The sequence below is a fragment of the Patagioenas fasciata genome, unplaced genomic scaffold (assembly GCF_037038585.1).
Source record: "Patagioenas fasciata isolate bPatFas1 unplaced genomic scaffold, bPatFas1.hap1 Unplaced_5, whole genome shotgun sequence".
In the NCBI taxonomy this organism is placed as follows: domain Eukaryota; kingdom Metazoa; phylum Chordata; class Aves; order Columbiformes; family Columbidae; genus Patagioenas; species Patagioenas fasciata.
Genome location: NW_027288767.1, coordinates 741,705 through 765,649, shown reverse-complemented (window position 1 = coordinate 765,649; position 23,945 = coordinate 741,705). Strand labels below are relative to the sequence as shown.

Genomic DNA, 23,945 nt, shown 5'->3' with positions numbered 1-23,945 from the left:
GTGGAAGCCATGGCCTCCCACACAGAGCAGTCAGCTGTCGAGCTGTGCTCTGGAGGGTGTTAACAGGACAGAAATATGAACAGTTGTTTGTTGGCTTGAGAGTTCTTCTCATGCCGTTTTGTGGTACTTTTTCAGCAATGTCTTTACTGACCCCTTATTCCTGGACCTCCTCTGAGACCAAACAGGCTTGTCATCTTGTGATGGGCAGGGTGGAGAAACTTGGGTCTTTGGGGCCTCATAATGGACTAACAAGCCTTTCACCTTGGTGGCTCCTGCAGATGCAGGGGGCTGGCTGGCCTTGCTATAGGTGCTTTATGATTTAGGTGAAACAAATTGCTTTGGTCTCTGGAGTGCAAATCCTGCTGCTGTCTTACTGCCAACTGTGAGCCCATGTGATGGTCTGAACAGCTGAATTATTTGACTCTTTAATACTGTCCCTGACGGGAATCTCACCTACTGAGATGGAAACCAGGTCACTCAGGCTGGAGAAGGTCTCTGGCCACAATGCAAATAACAGATTTAGATGTATTTTCATTGCTTACTAGTCTGGCAGTTTGGGAATGGTGGTTCTTCACCCTACATGGTGCTGTCTAAGCATAAACTCATGCCTCTTTTTTTTTCTTCCTCTGGTGTAGGATCACTACGACTGGGGCTTGCGTGCCATTAAGTCAGTGCTAGTTGTTGCTGGCTCCCTCAAGCGAGATGACCCAGAGCGACCCGAAGACCAGGTTCTGATGCGCTCTCTTCGTGACTTCAACGTCCCCAAGATTGTGACGGATGATGTGCCGGTGTTTATGGGGCTGATTGGGGATCTATTCCCTGCACTGGATGTGCCTCGGAAGCGTGACCTGAATTTTGAGTCGTTTGTGAGGCAGGCTGTGCTGGACCTCCGGCTGCAGGCTGAGGACAACTTTGTGCTCAAAGTAAGACCAAGAGATCTTCTGCTACACCCACATCGCCATCAAATCATTTGGGTTTTCTCAAAGAGCTTTGCTTCTACAAAGAGAGCTCTGCACAGCATTGTCCTTGCAGGCAGATCTCGCTGGAGGGCAGTCAGCTGTGCTGGGTCTGAGGCAGTTGCACCTGCTCCTGAAGTCAGCACTGGATCAGTCTCTGGGCTTCCAAAGGGGCCGACTTTTGTAGGCTCATGAAAGTGTAGCCCCTGGAGAGCAGGGCCTCATCAGGTGGTGGTTGTCAAGTATAAACAGCGCTGAAAGTTTATCTGCAGGCTGAGGATTTCACCCATTGTGATTAGAGTGGCTGGACCAAACTCAATTGTCAAATCTGCTTGTGTCTCAGGGTCACGTCTTTCTAAAGAGGTGGCCCAGTGGGACCTATTTTATAGACCTGAACTTCAGTTTGGCATCTTTGTCTAAAATTTGGGAGTGTTTTTCTCAGGTGGTGCAGCTGGAGGAGTTGCTGACGGTCCGGCACTCTGTCTGCGTGGTGGGTAACGCGGGCACGGGCAAGTCTCAGGTGATGAGATCCCTGAACAGGACTTACCAGATAATGAAGCGACGTCCTGTCTGGACAGACCTCAACCCCAAGGCAGTCACCAATGATGAGCTCTTTGGCATCATTAACCCAGCAACAAGAGAATGGAAAGACGGTAAATGTCATTTCATGTCTGAAATATGTAGATAAAGACGGGTATTTTTAATGAATTTCCCGAGCAGCAGCAGGGTGACTGGTTCTTCATGTGCAGGTCTGAGAGCCCAGGTGCTTGTCTGCTGCCTACAGCCACATGACAGTTTGTTGTTGAAAGGATACACAGGATGTTTTAGCTCTTTGATCTTCACATGGGAAATATAGCATAAGCCTACTTGATCCTATTGCCCTAAGAATAATTTTAATGCCCATTAATACCAACACTTACCAGTTCCTAAGTGGGGCAGGCAGTTTTTGGGAGTTGGCTGGACCAGTGATGGAAGAGATGTCCCTCCTGCACTGTGGTGTGCACTGGGACCCCAAAAAATGTCCCATCCCCAGGTTTTCATTGCTGATAGCACGCACAGCAGCCTTAACGTCAGTTTTTCCACTCAGTATGGCTGCCCGATCTCTGTAGCACACCAGCGTTTGCCAAGCTGTTGATCCTGCTTACTCCTGAGGAACATTTCAAACTTGCTGGAAGATTACAGAAAATCTGGAGTGGAAATGTTGGGTTGTGACTGATACATAAAGGCAGCTTCGATTTACGTGTGCGGCGGGTTTGGGAGGTGTGGGGGAGGTGAGGGAAGACATTACCATGAATCATCCACAGCAGCAGATGAGCTGCCACCCACCTCCCCTGGCCCCGCCATGGACCCTTCCCGACCCCCTGCTTTGCTCCAATGCCAGGTTAATTTCTTTCTAATTGTAATTAGGGAGCCTAAATCAAAGTGGCAGAGGGACGTGCAGGGTACAGCCTGAACTGTGCAGACTGGCTGCAGCAGTGGCTGCAGATCGAGGGCAGCGGTGACACCGAACAGCAGGAGGGACATTTTACAGGTGACTGTCCAGTGGTTTCTGGCCTGCGATGGTTTAAATGAAATAGTGGCACTCCTCCCTGAGCTTTCAAGGCAGATATTTTCTGCAGTAACCATTCCTGAAAATGTTGTTTCATGTTGTCAAAGACCAGCAAGGCAATCTTCACCACAGCCTAGCAAGAGGTGACCTGTTCCCTTACAGATCAGCCCCTGCTTTTCCGCTCCCCAGTTTTATCCTGTCACATTATCAGAAGTTGAAAAGGTCCTACATGTTAGGTGGTAAAAGGTCCCATATGGGAATCCCAAAAGTGTTCTTTGCAGAACAAAACTCTTCTTTTAAACCCCAAGAGAGCCGTGTGCTGTGGATGCACAAGGTCGGGACAGAGGCGCTTTCCTCTCCCCGCTGCCGCGGTGTATCCGAGGGAAGCCCTGATGCCCTGAGACAGCAACTGTTTCTGATGCTAATAATGTCGGAGTGGTTCCCAAGGCGTGTGTCCAACACGTAAGGAACTGGCTGGAGGCAGAGGCGCTGAAGCGTTATTTTTGTTGACCCAGTCTCGGGATCACACACCTGTTCCAGGTGAGCCGTTCTGCATTTGCTGAGCACAAGCTTTGTCTTCAGTCAGATGGTGCCACCAGCTGTTCCTGATCTGGATCACAAAGAAATAGCTTGTCCTGGAGAAAAAAAGAAAAAAAAAAAGAGTCCTTGTCACAATTCACTGGAAGAGAGGCTTTTTTTTAATGTTTGCCTGATGTTTTTTCATGAAGACCAGCATCTCCCGAGGTATTTTCACATGTAGAGGAGAGCAATAGTTTTGTGGAGTTTTCATTTGCTCTGCAGTGCTGCTGCTCTATTCCCAGCCTTCGTGGTCTTCTTAACATTCATTATTTACTCCCCTTGAGACTCTGTATCCTCTCTCTCCTTGATTTTACCAACATTTTGTTCTGTCATTCAATGTCATTCTGTGCTTGTTCTCCCCTCAGTCTCACTAAAGCCATGACCCAGCGTTTAATGCATCTTGATTGCCCTGATATACTTTGAGCCACAAAAAAATATTTATAAGGATTTCCTAGGCATATTCAGGTGGTTTTCTCTGCATTGTATAACTCATGCCGCCTTTTGCCTTTGAGTAGCTACTCTACGTTTTTCTTATCCCTTATGATTCTCGGTGGGAATGAAGCTCGTGCGTAGGTCTGCAATCATTTTCAGTAGTGATAACTGATAACCCTTTTTTCACTTTAAAGCAAACTAGAACCGTATTGTGATATAGTAATATTTACGTATAGGCACATAGAGTTTTGCATGTTTGAGAGGAAAGCATTAATTAGAGTAATTTTTACTGTGTTGCTGGAGAAAACCGTTAGAGCAGGTGTCAAGTTCAGTGTTCATCACCATCTTCCTGTCACCCTCCCAGGCCTGTTTTCATCAGTCATGCGAGAGCTGGCCAACATCACGCATGACGGTCCCAAGTGGATGGTACTAGATGGAGATATTGATCCAATGTGGATTGAGTCTCTTAATACTGTGATGGATGATAATAAGGTAATGAATATAAGTTAAAGAAGGAGATATTCTTTGACTGCATGGCATGGTTCAGCCTAAAAATGCAGATGCTGAAATAACACCTCCTAGAATAATGCGGTTGTGTTTCTTCAGATACACCAAACAATATCACATATAGAAAATGGTGCATGAGGGGAAATAGCTCAAATCATGGTTTCATTGTAATTTCCCTTCCTGGAACTGGGCTCATGGATAATCACAGATGTCCTGATTGTAGCTCCAGGCCCTTCAAAAATAGGGTGGGGTCATAATTCCACACCTTTTTCCGCCGCTCGAAGGGAGTGCTGTTCCTTTGAGTCATGGAAGACAGTTCTACTACCTGCTGGAAATCAGCTGCATTCCCTCAAGGAACTGTGCTGGCAGCAACCAAGCTTTTTAGTGCAAAGTGCTGAATGCTTTTCATTCCTGTTCCTGGGGAAGATGTCATTCTGTCTGTCTGTCTGCCCAATGCAGGTGCTGACCCTGGCGAGCAATGAGAGAATCCCTCTGAACCCAACGATGCGGTTGGTGTTTGAGATCAGCCACCTGCGCACAGCCACCCCAGCAACCGTGTCCCGAGCGGGTGAGTCCTGGCCTGAGCTCCGCACTGGGATTTGCCGTGAACCCAGGAGGATCTAGTGCCATTAACCAGTCTTCTGTTGGCCAACTTGACTCCTGTTGCAAGTACCCAACCTGAGATCACAGCGGCCGTGGGTGGACAGGGCAGGTTTCTGACAGACAAACTGAGGATCCTGACCCCAAATGCACATGTGGAGCTGTCATCATCCTGGAGATTTACCCAGAGCACTCTGACTGTTGGTGGGTGATCATGGCTTCAGCGTTGCTGAGTGCTCCTGTTGTGCAAAGCCCTTTGGATGGACTTTATGAGGAGAAGGACAGTATCTGTCTCAAAGAGTTCTTGATCTTCTGAAGAAGTGCATGAAGTATGGGAGAAGGGAATGGAGGTGTCCCCTAGTTTTACACATGGGGAAATGGGGCCCAGAGCAATGAAACTGCTCAGACAAGACAATGTTCTGAATTTAGGGCAAGGTCATGAAAAGCGCCGTGGTTTCAAGGGTGAAGTTTCTTCACTGTTCATGTTTCTACTCTGCAGTGGGGCAGGAAAAGGGGGCAGGTAATGGGACGTCCCGTCATATTTGATAGGGTTTTAGTTGTGTGAAAGTACCTGGTAAACTCTGCTGGAAGAAAGGAACAGTTTCTGCTATGTCTTTACTGTATGTTCTCTCTTACCCTGGGCCTAAAGGGATCCTGTACATCAACCCGTCGGATCTGGGCTGGAATCCTCCAGTGAGCAGCTGGATCGACAGGCGAGAGATCCAGTCCGAAAGAGCCAACCTGACCATTTTGTTTGATAAGTACCTGCCCATTTGCCTGGACACCCTCAGAACAAGGTACCATCTGATGAGTGATTGTGTCACCCGTGGTGAGGGCATGGGGACACCTGCCACTGTCCAGCCCAGCTGTGCTGCGCTGGGTTGTGCTGCACATGATCCTCCTTGCCCCTGGAAGCCCTGAGCATCATTGGCTTAAGCTCAGAGAACCAGCAGGGCGAGGTGGGCAAAGTGACGCTCCTGCCTGTATCGTGTTGGTCAGATCTGGTTTTCATCTGATTTTGATTTGATTTTTATTGTATTTCCTGTATCAACTCTCTATCTCTTGGAAAATAATTCCGGCAGATCCCAAAGAGAAAGCTTTTCAGCCTCCTGATGTGTCAGGCTAGACCTGAGCCCACTCCACAAGTTATTTTTCATTAAGAACTTGGGTATTTGGAAGGGTCCTAGTGCTTCTTGGCTTGATTTGGCTTTAAAGCAGTGTCCACAGGGAAGTCATGTGGTTCTTGCTTATCATCATGTGAAACCATTCTCTTTCTCATACTGTGGTGAGGACTGGCCAAAGTAGAGTCCCAGAAAACTTAAGGGAGCATCTCCCATCCTCTACTTGCTTCCTATAGTTGCACTTTCCTTTAAAAACAAAAGAAAAATCAGTGAGCATGGGAGATGTCAGCCAAAAGGGGGATGTGTCAGAAGGGTCTGGAATCAGGACTTAAACATTGTGCTAGGGAACTTCTCTCTGTGGGACCAAGTTGGTTTTGACTGTTGGTAGCAAAGTCAATCGGACGTTTCCCATTCTGTTTGCTGAACATTGTCTCAGAGCGTGAAATCCACGGGATTAGCTGCAGGCAACCCTGAGCTGAGTGTTTTGGTAGCTTGCTTAATTCAGAAATCGTAGAACCAACCTTTCAAATAGCTATAATTACTTTATGGAGGACTTCAGTGCAGCTACAATATTAGTTTGGAATTCTGTAAGTGTAGCTTAAATGAATGTAAAATGGCAAGATGAAAGGGTTTATTTTATTACTCCTCTATTTGACCGCTTTTGAACTCATCGTGCTCGCAGGAAATCATTGCCTTTAGCAAGTCTTCCATTCTGCTTCTTTCAAGAAGATCAAAGTTTTAAAATGCTTGAAACTTCTGATTATTGTTATTACTTGTATATGTGCCGGTGCCAGCGGGTCTGAGTGTGAGAATGGGTGTTCTCTTTATTGTACCTGGGAATAGGACACGTACCGCTGACAAGCAGAATGCCAGTATTCTGAAAGAGCATTTCTAGTCTTCCTGGGTTGTGATGGACGTATTGCTTTCTAATTTCCATCCCTTAGATTTAAGAAGATTATTCCCATTCCTGAACAGAGTATGGTTCAGATGTTGTGCTACCTCCTTGAATGTCTCCTGGCAGAGGAGAACACACCTCCTGACTGTCCCAAGGAGCTTTATGAACTTTACTTTGTCTTTGCTGCCGTCTGGGCCTTTGGTGGATCAATGTTTCGAGATCAGGTAAGACGGAAGATGCCTCTTCAGCATCTTTCACACAGTTTGTTTGTGTGGTTTTGTGTTGTTTTGATTTCTTCATACTTTCTGAAACATAGTGCTATGCCAGTAATGCTGTTTTCCTGGGGCTCTCATATAGGTGATAATAAACTAGAAACACTACAATTCCTTTTACGAAAGGCCTCGTTATCCAGGGTGTAACACCACCGGAGAACAGCTGAGGGGTCAGTGGTAAAGGTGGAGGGATGTTTGCTTATGCAGATGCATTTCACTGGGGAGAAACATAAGGTTAACTTATAGAAGCCTGTGGATGTGCATAATGTGATCAAATTAAGACTGATTTATCAGATGGATGTATCAGTGGAGCAGTCTTTCAGCCTTCTGACTGCACAGGTAGACGTGCTACATAACACAAACCAGCCGGTGTTTTGTCACCAGGGCAGAGCAGAGCCGGAGGAACAACCTCCCTTGGCCTGCTGGTCATACTTTTCCTAACGCACCCCAGGTGCCATTGACTTTCGTGGCCACAGGGGCACACCTGCTCTTGGGTGGTTGCATCCCCTAGTCAGAGGACGCCTTATCCTCAGATCTAAAGTGTGTAGTCCTGATGTCTGGGTCTGCCCACACTGCACTGCTGTCAAGGGCTTGGAGATCCACGTCTGATCTCCGCTGGGCTTGTGTCAAACTCTGTGTTGTCTGGACTATGCGGGAGGTCTCTCCACGAATGTAACACCAGACACCCCTCCCCAGCTCGGGTGGAGGCACTGCCGTTCTTGATGGCTGCTCAAGTGCTCCCAGGGGTCTCTTTGTGTGTTTTCATGTACCTTAACGCCAGACCTAGAGTGTCTGCTGGTCTCTTCAGATTTGCTCCATGCCAAGGATCAGATGCTTCAGGAAGTGCTGAACAACACAGCTCAAGCTCAGCTGGGTGCTCACTTGGTGCCATCACACCTTGTGACCATTGAATGACCTGTGCGAGACCAGCTTCCTTGGTCCTTGTGGAGCCTCCATTTCCCATGTGCCAGCTGGGAAATACTCAGCCTTAGTGTTGCCAGTCTAGGATGACTTAAAGAAACAAAACAAAACACAATAAAGCCTGGGAAGCACTACTTGTCTTTGCTTCAGCAGTACAAGCGCAAGTATGCTGGTGTGCGGTGCTGTGGCAGCTGGCCGCTGTGTTCCCCATGCCGCACAGTCAGTCTCGGGTGCATCAGGCCGGGCTCCTGCCTGCGGTAGTGGCTCTGGGTGGGCTGCAGGAGCAGCTGCAGGCACAGCGACCCTCCGGGAGGCTCCGCCGGGAGCCTGGCTGTGCGTTACTGCCCGCGGTGCTCTGTAAATGTCAGAGCTGAGAGTGCGAGGATACAGCAGTCCGAGCAATGGGGAGCCTGATGAAAAATGATCCAATATAAAATCTGTTTATTGCTTTCCACCGAAGGTGCCCTTCGCGCTGACCTTTCGCGGCCGAAATGTCAGGAGAAACAGTCTGGGAGGCTTCCCACTACTCGGTGCTTGTTGGTGGGTAGCGGGGCCCCTGTATAAAAACAGATGATAGATTTGCCATTTCCTGGCTCTGAAATTAGCGGTAATCCATATGGGGTTTTTATTAAGGAAGTGGTTTGAATTCCACACCGTTCTGGCAATAGAGCTGGGGCTGGAGTGGCTCCATTTAACCGCGGGGTCAGGGAGGGCGGGCAGCGCGGCACAGCGCGCTTGCAGGCGGTCTGGCTGTGCGGGGTAAGGGCACCCTTGTGGGAAAGCTTTTAGCAGCACGCACGTCCCGCTCCACTGCGGGCTACTCTGCTGCCGCTGCTGAGGAGTTATAACAACAGGAGAACGGAGAATTACAGGGATTCTGCCTCTCTGAATAGCACGAGTCTGCAAAATCGTGGATACTATTAATGTGTTTTTCAAATCCACTGGTCTTTTGAGGGACTGTGGCTCAGGAGGCTTTATGGAGGACACTTGGTTCAGTTCAGCAACAAACCCAGGTTTCCTTATGGAGGCCGAGCAGCCTATGGACAATGTGTTGGTGACCCCACATTGTATGGCTATGGGGAGGAGAGACCTGCAGACACCCCAGGAACAAACTGTGCTGTTAAAACGGGCTAAATGATGCGTCCGGTATTTCACAAACATCTTTCTCACAGCAATTTTCCTCTCCTCCTCCCCTCCACCTCTCTCCAGTTCCCATTGTCCACATGGGAAGGTGTTTGGGCAGAATGGCTGGCCCAATGTCATACAGGAGACCTAGGGCAGAGGAGGGGACTAAGCACATTTTGTGAGTCCTGACCCAGCATCTAAAGCAAAACTGTCACCCCAGTTGAAAAAATTCAGATGCTCCAAAATCTCCATGTGTAGAAAGATACAATGGGGAAAAGCAAGGAAACGGGTGCTTTGAGGGGAATGTGGCAGCGCAGAATCACGGCGGGGTCAAAGGGGCAGACCCTCGCTGCTGCTTTGGTACGCTGGTGTCTGCAGTCCTGCTTGTCTGAAACGTTGTGGCTTGAAAAGAAGCCAGAAGACAACAACTCCCTCTGAATAGAGTGGTGTGATTGATGAGGAAAGGCTTTGGTATGCATGCTGTGACTGACCATGAGCACAGATGTAGACGGATGTTGTGTCCTTGTCTGTTGGAAGAAGTAGGCACCAAGAATCAATCAAGTGGTCTGTTTAGTCATAGGCACGTATTTCTCTTTTTCAAATTGATCCATCTATCTAGTCTCAGACATACCAAGAGTGATCAACACAGAGGATGAATTATTTAGATGAATAAATAGGACTGATGAGCAGAAATGAAGAAAATGAAAAATTAGGCTTAATAGCAGGAAAAATGATAAGAACTTTATGCTGTGGAATATATTTTAAGGACTAATCCCGCTCTGGTGGACTGGGATAGATAACATTCTCCATTACTAATTAATTGATCCAGATTAGTGTATTTTCTCCACTTTTTGTCTTATAGCTTGTGGACTACAGAGTGGAGTTCAGCAAGTGGTGGGTGGCAGAATTCAAGACTATCAAGTTTCCCTCTCAGGGCACAGTCTTTGACTTCTACATTGATCCAGAAACGAAGAAGTTTGAACCTTGGTCTAAACTTATTCCTCAGTTTGAATTTGATCCAGAAATGCCCTTACAGGTATGTGAACCTTGCACGTGTTTTGTCTGGGAAGAGCACATGCATTTTAGTGACTGTATGCAGGCATTTCAATTGAAGTCTCATTCGAGGTCAAGCACTTCATAATAAGAATGGCATTCCGTCCTGGTTTTGTTAAAAACAAGTTTCTCTTTTAGTGAATTTGCCTGTCAGGTAAAACCTTCATATCAGCTGCGTTTTCCTGGAGAACCAGATCCATGTTTTGGTAAACATAGCAATGGAATGTGAGGTTATTGATAAGGACAGATTCGCATCTCGCGAGAGGGGCAATGAGAAACAGGTGACCAAGAAACTGACAAACAGAGTATAACATCCCATTCACGTGAATACTTCATATAAAAGTGGGAGATCACGAGGATCTCGTCCATTTTGCTTATGGCCGAGATTAGGAGAGGACCTTGCTGGTCGTCCCTGCGAACTGAGGCCTCATGACAGACTGAATCCAGCTCCGGTTGGCTGCACAGTCCAGTCCAGGACTTCAGGTGCCAGCTCTGCAGTTGCTGGGGCTTTCAAGATTGGTTTTGTATATTTTGTATTATTTTCTCTATTCTTATTAGTAGCATTAGTAAAACATCTTTAATTTTTCCAATTCTCTTCTATCTATCCTTCTTTCCCTCCCAATCACCTGTCCTGAGTGGGAATGGGGGAGAGAGAGGGGCTGAAGGTGGGGGAGAGGGGGCTAACAACACATCTGCCATGGTTGTATTGTCACCCCACAATCAAAACCCTTGACACATTCTTTATGAAGTACAACTCAATTACCCATCTTTCTTTACTGTACTTTGACTGTGAAGACTCATCCTCCATCCATCTTCCAGAGCTGAGTGATGTCCATGAGGCGCAGGCTCAGAGACACCTATGAGCCAGGGCTGGTGTGCCCAGGGTGCGGGATGGAGGTGCGTTTGGCCTGCAGAGAGAAGCAGGATGTGGGACAACGTAGTGACAAAGTCCCTGAGACACCATCTCGTCATTCTGCGTGGCTGAAAATAGGGTTGTTTATATGATTTGGACGAAAAATGAGAGTTGCTGCAGGTAGTGAATTGCGTTTGCCAGCTATGCCTTTCTTTCCTTTTAGAGGTGCCACAGTGAGCAGATGACTTGTAAAAATTGTTACCATTTTAGCAAAATGTGTGTTTGCGGGGAGATCCAGATGTTGCTCTCAGCATCCCGCTGTCATTGTTTCGTCTGTACAGATAGTTTGACTTGAATGGTTGGTAGCAGTGTATTGTTCCCTTCCTAGCGCCATCTAGAAACTCAGGTCACCGCACTCATTCCTGGCTCTCCCAGTTTGATGTCTCCTCAGAACATGGCAGTGGGGTGGTGCCACAGATGGGTACACTTACCTGCTCGTTTTGCCCCTCTCAGGCTTGCCTGGTGCCCACCACCGAGACGGTCCGTGTGCGGTACTTCATGGACAGGCTCCTGGAGCGCCGGCGCCCCGTGATGCTGGTGGGCAACGCCGGCACGGGGAAGTCTGTGCTGGTGGGGGACAAGCTCTGCTCACTGGATACAGACGCCTATGTGGTGAAGAAGGTCCCGTTTAACTATTACGCCACCTCTGCCATGCTGCAAGGTAAGACAATGGCTGAGATGTGGGACTTCTGCCTGGCAGGTCACCAAATTCCTGGGGTGTCCGTCGGGGTTTGGAGCTGGGTGTGCACTGTGGGCACTGCACTGGCACCCACTGACTCTTAAATCCCACTGTGAAACTCACTGGTCCGCAGACTCCTGGTTTTATGGAAAATGGCATTTCCCAACATGAGGGATTGAATTCTGAACACCACGACTCTGGTTCAGGGCTGTGCAAAGCACACACTTAAATCTGCTGCTGTTCTCTACAGCACACAGCTCGTACTTGACTTGAGGTGTGTCTTTAATACGCTTGAATTTAAGCCCGTGCTGAATAGAATGGGTTGCTTGGCTGGGATCTAAGCTGTCCTCAGAGTGCAATGATGGGAATTGCATCCCAGTTGTCAGTGAGGACAGTGCTAATGGGGATGTGCAGGTGCTGCTGGTTCCTGGGCTGTCCCCCGCATCCTGATGCAGCCCCGTGTGCTCCCACGGAGCGGGTGCCACATCCCACCGCCCCAGGGGACACGGCTGCTGACCCTGGGAGGCTCTGACCTGGGGAAGCCCATGAGAATATCTTTGATGAGGATTTTGGCACATCAGTGAAAGATGAAGTTTGAGACCAGGATAAGGTCAGTTCTGCTGTGTAGTCTTTTCACAGATGAAGAGAAAGAGGGAATTGTTGAAAAGTGACTCATTTTGGAATGGTATTTTCACTTTCAGTTGACCTAAAGAGAGAGGATAATTTTCTACATGTATTTATTAATCAGGAATGAAACAACCTTGCTTGTTTTGAGTTGAACAACAGCTGTGGGTCACTGTAAACCAAAATAACTTCCTTTATGGAGTTTGGTCTGACCCAAGTGTCCTGAAATCCCTTTACTCCCTCTACAGGACCAGCACCAGTGAGACCAAGGTTTTAACCTTCACCATGTGGGTTTTTCCTGGCCAGGTGGCCCTGGGGCGAACACGCTCACGGCCATGAGCATCACAGCCCCTGTCTGTGCTCTGCTGGGCTCCCGACACTGCAGATGTTTTAAGGAAGGTGTCAGAGTTTAAAGTTGCCCTGTGGGACTGATCCACTCGCAGAGGTGACAGCACAGGCTCAGCCCACGCTGTGTCACCTGGGGCTGTGTCGTGGAGTCACGGCAGCTTTCTGGGGCAGGTCTGAAGGGTTTTGGGTCTTGCTAGTGTGTGATGGCTGCAGTCTCCCTCCTCCCTCCCAGGTGCCCCTTTGCTTTTTTCCCTGTGTTGGGGTCTCTGCAAAATGCCCTTGAGCTGCTAAATGGGCTGAGCTGTCTGTCTGTCTGTCTGTCTGTCTGTCTGTCTGTCTGTCTGTCTCTCTGTCCAGCTGCCTGGGTGGGGGACAAAGATGCTGAGGGACCTAGAGATTCTTTCTTATGGGGAGAGACTGAGAGCTCTGGGGCTGTTGAGCTGGAGAAGAGAAGCTGAGAGGGATCTGATCAATGGGATCAATATCTCAGGGTGGGTGTCAGAGGATGGACCAGAGTCTGTTCAGTGGTGCCCAACGCCAGGGTGAGGGGCAGCGGGCACAGACTGAAACACAGGAGGCTCCATCTGAACATGAGCAGAAACTTGTTTGCTGGGAGGTGCCAGAGCCTGGCCCAGGCTGCCCAGAGCGGGTGTGGAGTCTCCTTCTGTGAGACATTGAAACCCGCCTGGACCCACCTGTGTGATCTGCTCTGTGACCCTGCGTGAGCAGGGCTTGGACTGGGGATCTGCAGAGGTCCCTTCAGCCCAACCAGCCTGGGATCCTGTGATTCTGTGAATGTGCAGCCGTTTGTCTCCAGCTGGATGGGCGAGTGTGTGCAGGTGTTATTTGTACAGGCAGACCTGGCACCGTGTCCCTGGTCATGAGCTGTGGGCTGAGTCAGTGATTTTCTTCCCCTGCACAGAGGAGCAAGTTGTCTTGTGTGTGGATGAAGATGTGGTGGCGAGATTTGCATTGAGAAGCATGATTTATACTGCTTGGCCTGGATCCCTGCTGCTCATTTTTTAGAGTTAATTTGTCCCTTTTTGTGTAGTTTGTCACTTGGCTGCTTTATTCTTTTCCCCAGCAGGCACATCTTTAAATTTGTAAAACATGGGCACAAAGTAATTTTGGATTTTTTCTTACTTAAAAAAGATCCTAACCTGAGTTCCAGTAGTTCCTTAGACAAGGTGCCTGTTGCTGCAGAGATGTATAAGATGCAGCCCTTAGGGGAAGCAGAGTTGTTGTTCAACCCATCCCTGCATCCTGTGGCTTCCAGAAGCGCCATGTGCACAGGGGTTAAAAGGAGCCCAACACTCTCTCTGCCTGAACCTGGGGCCAGTTTGGGGATTTTCTGTAGTTTATTGTGACTAAATACCACATTCTGTGGCATTTGCCCTGGGCCTCGCTCTGCTTCGTGCCCTCTTGGGCCTCTGCCCCTCCATCAGATGTAGCCCTGACTTCTGTCATTCAGAGAAATTGCAATAAATCTTGTGGTTTTTTTTGTTTGGGTTCTTTTTTTCCCTCTCCCTTGCTCCCCAACCAGAAGGTACGAGGTGTCCAGACTGTTTCTTTGAGGTGCTGGTTTGAGTATGTGTCAGGATCTCACACAGACACACCGCCCCTTATTATTATTGTGAGATACGGCTTTGAATTAAAATACCACTTCCACGAACATGTCACTTGATCCCCAGTGATTGCATTTCAGTGTGATGAATCTCTTGCATACTTGTTTAACCTCAAAAAGGGCTGATTTTATATGTTAATTAGGGACTAATTAAATTTAAATTAAATGCTTATTTGAAACACTTAATTTAACTTGCTACCAGAAATTTCAAATATTGTGGTTTTATTGAACGGGGAGAGAGGCTCCGCTGAGGAAAGATTCATCATTTTCCGTAGCACAATCCATTCCTTTGTGCAGCACCTGTCTGTGACAAGAAATCAGCTGCGTTTTGAGTGGTGAGCAAGGCGAGCTGTCTGCAGTGCACCCGAGCAGGAAAAACCCAGCGTTTTGAAAGGTCTGTGATCTGAAACAAACCAACGGAATATAAATCTTCCTTAACAACTTTTGCACGTGATAATAAATGGCTTAAAAAAACTCCCAGTCCCGTTTACATTTGCCAGTCTTCCCTAATTACAAAGAATTGCTACTTACCGTGTGCTGCTTTATAGCACCTTATAGGTCTGTTGCCAACCCAAAACTGCTAATGAAACAAATTCTTCGAGTAAGCACAGGGCAGAAAACCCACCCGGGGTCTGGGCAGAGGAGCGTTGCTTCCGTTTGCTTTTCCACTTACTGAGACAGTAAAGGTTGCCTGGGCTGCAATCAGAGGAATCAATAACCTATAGAACATGATGTGCAGCGACGTGGGGTGATTTTTATTAAATATCAGCCCAGGATTATAAATATTCCCCACGTTTTATGAGCTAGAGCAACATATGACCCCAGCCTTCTGCTAAAACAAATTAAAGTCTTCCAAGGCTTTGAAATGCGAAACTGTTCTCTCCGTGCTTTCCTTTGTGTGTGCGTGACCCTACTTGAAACTAGGTGGTAATTTGACAGCTCGTGTTGGAATTAAGTCTTGTCACATTATCTGGAGGGTTGGGTAACGCTGGTGAGAAGATCAGGGAACTTATGATTATTTGATGCATTTAAATAAAAGTGTCATGTTGGTTGTTCTGAAGATGTCCAGGAATTTGGCCCTGAGATCGCCTATTTTTGTCTAACAGGGTAAAAGATGCATATATTCACAAAACCAGCAGCTTTGCTCGTGGGCTTCTGTGCCCACAGCATCCATCTCCCTTTCTCCATCGCAGCGCCCAGTGCCTGCTGCCCTGGCCACGCTGCAGTTGCCGCATCGCCGGGGCAGGCAGCAGGGGACGCTCACTGCTCTGGCACAGCCACCTCTGCAAGCAAGATTTCGTTTAAAAAATTATGCAGAAGAGATTCAAAAGGCTTTATCTTGCATGAAAAGCTCTTGTTTGCTCTGAGGTAGACATGTTTTGTAGCAGACGAAGTTTGTTGTATTTTTGTTTGGAAGGAAGAGTTGAGAGCTTTCTGATTTAAGTCAAACCAAAGTGCTGACCAAGGGTCCCTGCAGGGCTCCCAGCTGCACTGTAGAATCATAGAATCAGTTTGGTTGGAAGAGACCTTCAGGATCATCGAGTCCAACCGTAACCCAGCTCTAGCACTCTAGTCCCTGAGAACCTCATCTCCACGTCTGTCCAGCCCTCCAGGGCTGGTGACTCCAGCACTGCCCTGGGCAGCCTGTTCCAATGCCCCACAGCCCTTTGGGGAAGAAATTGTTCCCCAGATCCAGCCTCAGCCTCCCCTGGTGCAACTTGAGGCCATTTCCTCTGCTCCTGGCGCTTGTTCCTGGGGAGCAGAGCCCGACCCCCCTGGCTCCAAGCTCCTTTCAGGCAGTTCAGAGATCAGAAGGTCTCCCCTCAGCTCCTGTTCTCCAGCTGAACCCCCAGGCCCCTCAGCTGCTCCTCATACAGCTGCAGCTGGGGGACATCTCAGCTCCTTGAGGGGCCGCTGTAGCTACACACAGCACAGCATTGAGCTGGGCTGAGAAATCATTTTTATTTTGCAGCAGTTGCTCTCCCAGTAGATGAGCTTTGCACCTCTGCCTCCCTACAGGTATGCTTGAGAAACCTCTGGAGAAAAAGGCTGGTAGGAATTATGGCCCTCCAGGTACCAAGAAGCTCGTGTACTTCATTGATGATCTCAACATGCCCGAGGTGGACGCTTACGGGACAGTGCAGCCCCATACGCTGATCCGGCAGCACCTGGACTACGGCCACTGGTAGGAGCCTGCTTGGGCTTGGTTGTCGGAGACCTGTTTGTTCAGCTCCAGTGCTGGGGAGTGGGTTTGAGAGAATCTCAAAGCGTGGGTCCCTCTTCCCATTGCATACTGCTGGGCTAGAGCTGGTTGGGAGGCTCTGGGTGAACTGAGAGTTGAGCACCCTCAGGGCTTCCCCTGTCCCCAGCAAACAAATTCACTTAGAATCACAAAACGTCCTGAGCTGGAAGGGACCCGCAAGGATCATCGAGTCCAGCTCCTGTCCCTGCACAGGACAACCCCACAGTTCACACCGTGTGTCCGAGGACGTTGTCCATCGCTTCTTTAATACCGCTTGATTGCTTACTCATAGCTGGGTTGAGAGGAGCTTTGCTCTGCTCTTGCTGTGGCTTGTGACTGTGGTCCCAGTGCAAAGCCTGCGAGGGGAGCGCGATGCTCGGCCTTGCTGCCCCGCGACGCTGAGAGCAGAGGCGGCTGTGGATTTGGCCTCAGCTGGGGTGAACCCCCCTGCTGTGAGCACCTAACATTGTCTTCTGTCAGGCAGCAGCAAACAACCATTATCTAGGCAGAGGTGATTTGAAGGAAAAGCAGTGACTGTTTTGGAAGGAGATTGGTGTGTTTTACACTTTAGCCAGCAGCTCTGTGTGGGACATGAATATTTGCATCTCTCCACAGGGAATACAGGGCAGGGACGCATTGCAATTTCCACTCTCCTCAGCTGTGTGCATGCCTGAGCTCTGCCAAAAGCTTCCGAGGAACAGAGACAGTGGAGCGGAGGCAGAAATCTTGGGCTGTGGGTGTCAGGGAAGTCAGGCAGATAGAGGGTGAGGGAGCTGCGAGGGAGCGTTGGAGGCACAAGGGGCTGCAGCGAGGAGTAGGGGGATGCAGTGAGGCGCAGAGGGATGCAACGAGGTGTGGGGGATGGAGTGAGGCATAGGGGGATGCAGCGAGGTGCGGTGGGATGCAGCAACGTACAGGGGATGCAGCGAGGTGCGGGGGGATGCAGCAACGTACAGGGGATGCAGCGAGGTGCGGGGGGATGCAGCAACGTACAGGGGATGCAGCGAGGTGCGGGCAGATGCAGCAACGTACAGGGGATGCAGCGAGGTGCGGGCGGATGCAGCAACGTACAGGGGATGCAGCGAGGTGCGGGCGGATGCAGCAACGTACAGGGGATGCAGCGAGGTGCGGGGGGATGCAGCAACGTACACGGGATGCAGCGAGGTGCGGGGGGATGCAGCAACGTACAGGGGATGCAGCGAGGTGCGGTGGGATGCAGCAACGTACAGGGGATGCAGCGAGGTGCGGGCGGATGCGGCAACGTACAGGGGATGCAGCGAGGTGCGGGCGGATGCAGCAACGTACAGGGGATGCAGCGAGGTGCGGGGGGATGCAGCAACGTACAGGGGATGCAGCGAGGTGCGGTGGGATGCAGCAACGTACAGGGGATGCAGCGAGGTGCGGGCGGATGCAGCAACGTACAGGGGATGCAGCGAGGTGCGGTGGGATGCAGCAACGTACAGGGGATGCAGCAACGTACAGGGGATGCAGCGAGGTGCGGGCGGATGCGGCAACGTACAGGGGATGCAGCGAGGTGCGGGCGGATGCAGCAACGTACAGGGGATGCAGCGAGGTGCGGTGGGATGCAGCAACGTACAGGGGATGCAGCGAGGTGCGGGCGGATGCAGCAACGTACAGGGGATGCAGCGAGGTGCGGGCGGATGCAGCAACGTACAGGGGATGCAGCGAGGTGCGGTGGGATGCAGCAACGTACAGGGGATGCAGCGAGGTGCGGGGGGATGCAGCAACGTACAGGGGATGCAGCGAGGTGCGGGGGGATGCAGCAACGTACAGGGGATGCAGCGAGGTGTGGGCGGATGCAGCATGCCATGGGTCCCCTCCCAGACACATCGAGGCCTTCTGCCCATGTGCTCAGCAGTGCCCACTGGGCACTGTATTGCATGCAGGAAGTTATCATCTCACCAATATAATAGGCTCAGATAGGATCTCTCAGCAAAGCATATTTTATTAACGATTTTGCAATGTCGGGTGTTCCACCTAAAGGTAGGCACACAAAACAGGGCAAAAAGCCACTGCTTATATCCACCCCTAATCCCAACTGCAAATTCCCTCCCCAGTTCCCCGTTGGTTGGGTACGGCAGGGTTCACAGACTACCTGACACTTCCTAGCTGCCAAGGCTCAGTTTACCTGTCTCACGACTCCATTCTAATAACCCTTCCCATTATTTCTTTATTTTCATTGAAGGTGTGTTTTCTTGACTGTCTGAATTTTAACCACTGGAATGGTTTTCAATTCCTCCACACCCGCTCTGGGCAGCCTGGGCCAGGCTCTGGCACCTCCCAGCAAACAAGTTTCTGCTCATGTTCAGATGGAGCCTCCTGTGTTTCAGTCTGTGCCCGCTGCCCCTCACCCTGGTGCTGGGCACCACTGAACAGAGTCTGGTCCATCCTCTGACAGCCACCCTGAGATATTGATCCCATTGATCAGATCCCTCTCAGCTTCTCTTCTCCAGCTCAACAGCCCCAGCTCTCTCAGTTTCTTGTCACAAGAAAGGTGCTCCAGATCCCTTAGCATCTTTGTAGCCACCGCTGGACTCTCTCCAGTAATTCCTTGTCCTTCTTAAACCAGGGAGCCCAGGACTCCCTGTCCTCCCCCGGCAGCAGCAGCCTGCTGACCCTTGTCATGTCCCACCTGGCGCTATGGTTGGGGGAAGTGTGACTGAGATTTGTCAGTCCCCTGGGTTGGAAAAAAGTACATACAATCCTGAAGGTCCACAAACAAAAGACCTTTATTTTTTGTAGCTTGGTCCAATTGGCAAATGACTCAGTGGCAGAAGGATTTATGTTACTTAAGCTCAATCGATAAACAGTTTAGCAGCGAAAAGATTCACATGAAAGAGTTTTGTGGCACAAGTGGGGCTCTAAACCTTATGTTACTGTATTACTCACAAAAAGGAAGGCAAAGAAATAGGAATATAGGAAGGAAAGAGAGAGGAAGAAAAGAAGGGGAAAGGAAGGGGGAAGGAAATGGGAAGGGAAGGAAAAGGAAAGGGAAAGGAAAGGTCTCACCACCCTTAGGGCTCCGTGGTGTGTTTGAGGGGTTTGTAGTCTCAGGTCCAGTTCCTATGCAGGAATGCTTGGGTCTGTAGTCAGGGTTCAGCACCCTGTGGTGTGTGGTTCGGTTCCCGTGGTCAGCCCGGTGGGTGGAAGGGTCCCCAGGGTGGCACCCTGCCCGTGCTGGCACAGGTTTTATAGGGTTTATAGCCCTCGGGATCACCTGGGCTTTTGTGCAGGCGTCACTGGGGGTGATTGTGGAAGATGGGGAAGGCCCGAAGGGTCTCTCAGCCTGGGCCTTGACACCGTGTCGGGCCTGTCAGCGCACAGGCTGCGTGTCCTTCAACACAGCACTGCCTGTGTCACCCAGCCTTTGTCTGTGGCTGTCACCTCGGCCTTGACATGTAAATCACCATTCACCTGCTCACGATGGCCCGTCTCCCATGACTGGGTGTTGCAGGGCTGGGTTTGCCACAGTGTTTGAGAGTCACCCTTGTAGTCTCTCACACCCTGTCCCGGGTTGGGATCAAACCAGAGACACTCCTGCTGTTTTCTGCCATTTCCATGCAAGTGAAGAGTATGGCCCAGGGGCTTTGCTCAGTGCTTATTACTGATAGAAATATTAGCTACAGGTTGTTGAAGCTGAAGGATTTCCACCAGGAGCAGGACTCGCGTGTGCCAGGCCGTGTACAGATAGGCCGGCAACCTGGGCCTGGGCCTCATCTTGGCAAGACGCAGAATATGACCCCCTGAAGACAAGCGGCCTCTGGCAGCCCAGGGACACGTACTGAGAGAGGCAGTGGCCGTGGTCACTGTGCTGCTGCTTGTGTTTTGCCCGAAGGTACGACCGGACCAAGCTGTCGCTGAAGGAGATCACGAACGTGCAGTATGTGTCGTGCATGAACCTGACGGCGGGGAGCTTCACCATCAACCCTCGGCTGCAGGTAGAGCCCTGCACAACGGCAGGTGCATCGCTGGGTTTATTTTGGGGTGGATCATTTAAACGTGAGGTTAGAGGACAACCACTGGCAGATCCTGCTGTTGTTTTATCAGTACAAATGGCACGAATCTGTCGAGTGACTGTGATTCCTAATAGTGAAGCACCGAACTGGGTCCCTTATTCCCTTGTTTGTTTTTCCTCGCATTCTGCAGCTCCGTCAGAGGAGGAAGTCAAAAGTTGCCAGCCAGCTTAACACCTACTTTCAGGACAACCTTCTGGTCCATACAGGCAGATTTTGCCTTCATTTAGCTCGTATTTAGCTCTGAAGCATGGTGCATTAACGCCGCCTGCTTTCCAGAATTGTCTGATGCAGCTGTCAGTAAAAAGAGGTGTGGGGGAGAAACCCAAACGAAGAAAACAGACAAAACTAAAAAAAAACCCAAGCCACACCAAAACACAACAACAACAAAAACCCCAACAAACCCCAAACCAAGCAACCAAACAAAACCAACAAAACAAAGAACACCAAAACCAACCAACCAACCAAATCCCCCCAAAAACCTAACCGAACAAAAAAACCCCAAGCCAAACAAAAAGCAGTTCAAGCGCTGCTGATAACAGAAGATTTGGGAAGAGATCTTAAGCATTAGACTTTGATTTTTGGGAGCTGCCAACCGATGGAGGGACTGGGTAGCAGTGAGCAAAATTCATTTCATCATGGAGAAACCTAATGACCAGAGTCAGCTTGGACCCTGGCTCCTCTTCAGCAAGGTGTGGAGTTAAAATGAAGTGTCCCATGGGCAACTTTGCAAGTTCCAAATTAGTAAAGAGGTCCTCTGGGAGATGGCACCTTCCAGGGGCTGCTCTTAATAGAGACAGTGACTGGGCTTTGTCAGAGGTCGGTGGGACCTTCAGAGCCCTTCGGCTCTTCAATGGACTGCACTTCCAGTGTAGCATTGGTGAGATGCAGTTGAAAATCCCTGGTTTAGTGAGCAGAGTGATGTCACTTCCCACCTGAGCTCTGCTGGCAAACTGGGAGAGGGAAATAACCTTGTTCAGGTGGACTGCAAATCAGAGAATCATAGAACAACCCAGGTTGGAAGGGACCTCAAAAGATCATCTGGTCCAGCATTTCATGGGAAAGGGAGCCTAGATGAGATTATCACAGCAAATCCCCAAGGGCATTTTGCTTGAAAGGTGTTTTTCTACCTCTCTGACCTTTGCATGCCTTCCTTTCTCTCCCTCAGCGTCACTTCTGTGTCTTCGCGCTGTCCATCCCTGGGCAGGATGCCTTGTCCAGGATCTATAGCACCATTTGAACGCAGCACCTGACAAGTGGAAATTTCTCGGGGGCTGTGCAAAAATCAGCTCAGCAGCTGATTGCCCTTGCCCTGGGACTGCACCAGAAAGTAGCCACTACATTCCTTCCAACAGCCATCAAGTTCCACTACATTTTCAACTTGAGAGACTTCTCCAGTATCTTCCAAGTAAGTGCAGTTGCTGTCCTGTGGGACTTGAAGCTTGTCCCGATGCTACAAGAGGCTGCGGAGCTGTGTTCCTCTAGCTCTGGTGGGCAGAATGCAGTCTCCTACCTAAAAATGACACAGCACGTGTGTGCCCTGAGTAAAGTGGGTGACCTTAGGCCATTCCTTAATTCCTTGTTAGTTTTGGATGGATTCCAGAACCATTGCCCATGGCTTTGAGAAGCTTAGTTACTTTCCAGCCTCTTGTGGTCAGCGGGGAGGGATGAGTAGTTCCAGATGGATGTGCAGGTTTGGGGTGGGTTGAAACGCCCTCTGGCTGTAGAAGGGACCAGCTGAAGGGAGCTTTGGGCTTCCGACTTCAGCACTTAAATGACTGATGGTGAGTGCGATGGAGCTGCGCTCATCTTTGGGAGCCTCAGTTCCACACGTGTAAATGTGGGGATTAATGGCACTGTTCCACCACACAGGCAAATTATTTTATTGTACTGAAGCAGGTGGTGGATAGTTAGTGGGTTACTGGCCCTGAAGTTAGATCCAGCTTAGCTTGTTGGCCTGTACTGGCATGTCCTCTTAGCTTCTTGATGGTCAGATGCTCAGTATGTGCATGAAGGGTGGCATTTAAAAAGGTGATAATTGAATCAAACCCAGCTTTGACTTAATTGCTAAAACTGAATTTCCACCAGAGCCAGTTCTGTACCAAGGGGAAGTTGTTCAGATTTAGAAATATTTTCTTCCAACAACGGAGAGACTTTTTTTTCCCCTGAAATCTCATACTTTGAAGCAGTAGATTTTACTGCTCAAAGAGCCTTTCAGAGTTTAAGGCTGATTAGTAAAATTTGAGAAGGTTCTCAGCAGCCGAATCGAGAGGTTTGGAACACCATAAACTCTTGTAGAACCCCGGTTTGTAACTTGTTGCTGTCCTTCTTAACACCTGTTCTCCTAAGTACGTACTGAAAGTTTGGTGCCTTGTGGTCTGGTCCATCACACAAGAACTGAAGTAATGACGTAGTGGGAAATGCAAAAACAGGGCCTTGAAAAAGTTAATAACTCTTTTGTGCCAAGAAAGAATCAGACCTGTCACTTATGCTCAGCTAAACATCAGCAGCTTTTGATGTTAGATGTGGGTCGTGTTAACTCCTGACTTCTAGTTAATCTGTGCTTTGAAAGGCAGAGAGAGAAAAGCAGCATTTCCATGGGAAGCTTTAATTTTAACTGTAACCTGCTTGAAAGGTGCTCAGGTTGTGGGATATTAGGAAATGTCCTGCCAGGTCTGGATGCTGGGGCAGGAGCAGCGACTGAGCTCAGGTGTTGTTTTGTTTATCACGTGGCTTCAGGAGTGGGGGAGTCTGGCTCCTGGGCTTCATAATGTTTATTGAAATAGTGGTCCAATTTTTCTTGAAATCCTTCCTTACCTTTTGGATTCATTCTTGATTATTCCTTCACATTAAATATGCTTGAGTTTTTGAGATCTCCTGATATCCTGTTTGTCCCTACGGGAACACAATTTTCTTCCTGAAATTGAGTGTGAAAGAAGCTCTGGACTCCGGGAATGCATTTCCATGTGTTACTTTCATTCAATCTTCATAAACTCATAATTTAGCTCACACTCTCTTGTCCAAACCCTTCTTGTGCAGTGCTGGCTTCAAAGTCAGGTCAGGCTGATCAGCCAAGTTTTGAATGTTTCCATGACTGGAGTTCCCATAACCTCTCCGACCCTTGTCACACCACTAAACCCACTCCACGGTGAAGCTGATATATTTTTATTTCAGTTGGAATTTCCCTTCCTGCAGTTTGTTACCTCTTGTCCTTTTGCTATACACCTCCAAAAAAAATTGGCTCAGTCTTCTCTATAACTCCCTATTAGGTAGTTGTAGACAGAGTGTCGAGGGTTAGGATTGCGGGGTGACAATCAAACCCTGGCAGATGTGTTGTCAACCTCCTCTCCCCCCCACTTCCCCCTTTTGCCCCTCCCTCTCTCCCCTTCCCACTCAGGGCAGGCGATCGGGAGGGAAAGAAGGACAGAGAGAAGAGAGTTGGAAAAGTTCAAGATGTTTTACTAATGCTAC

General features: G+C 49.3%; 1 pseudogene; it reads left to right on the top strand.

Annotated features, from left to right (window-relative positions):
* The window catches only part of LOC139826870 (dynein axonemal heavy chain 9-like), a 66,044-nt pseudogene extending 42,561 nt beyond the window's left edge, over positions 1-23,483 (top strand).
* The last annotated feature ends 462 nt before the right edge of the window (positions 23,484-23,945 follow it).